Source organism: Triticum dicoccoides, chromosome 4B, assembly GCF_002162155.2.
Source record: "Triticum dicoccoides isolate Atlit2015 ecotype Zavitan chromosome 4B, WEW_v2.0, whole genome shotgun sequence".
Classification (NCBI taxonomy): domain Eukaryota; kingdom Viridiplantae; phylum Streptophyta; class Magnoliopsida; order Poales; family Poaceae; genus Triticum; species Triticum dicoccoides.
The window spans coordinates 561,494,395-561,495,073 of NC_041387.1; positions in this window are offsets into that span (position 1 = coordinate 561,494,395).

Genomic DNA, 679 nt, shown 5'->3' on the forward strand with positions numbered 1-679 from the left:
GGCGACGCGCGGCTGGAGGCGGGGTGGCGGCGCGTGGCGGGAGGCGGGGCGGCGGTGCGAAGGTGGGGCGGCGGCAGGCTGGCAGAAGGAGGTCGTGGGGAGCACGGGGAGAGAGAGGAGTGGGCTGGTTTCAGGAATGGATAAGGTGGGGGTTGGGTTCTTTCTTCGTGGGTGGGCGTCTTGTCGGGTGTTAGCAGAATAAGGTGGGGGATGTGCAGAATAATGATCTTAAGGGTGTTATCATAATAGATCCACCCTATCATATATATCCTTTGTAAGCTGCCGCACGGGATAAGTTGATTAGTTGTAAATCCCCGGCGTTTGTAACCTCCCGTGATATAGTGAAGATTTGCTAGCAGGTGCTCGTGGTTTTTTCCCTTCGTGTTGGAGGGGTTTTCCACGTTAAATCTCGTGTCTCCTGCTTGTTTTCGTTCTTCATTGTTCAATTGTGTGTCATTACTCTAAGAATATTCACATTTTTTTCAAAACTATGTGGTGGCAAACTATCCGAGTGCAATTCAAATGTAACTCAATCTTGTCGAGTTTCCCCAAATGTTTACTTTGATTTCAATTAATTTGTGGAAAATTGGTTGTTAAACGGAAATCTACAAACAAGCGTCGGTTTTCGTAGTGTAAAGGAGAAAAGGGGGCGATCATAGTTTCCCCTCGTCCCACCAAT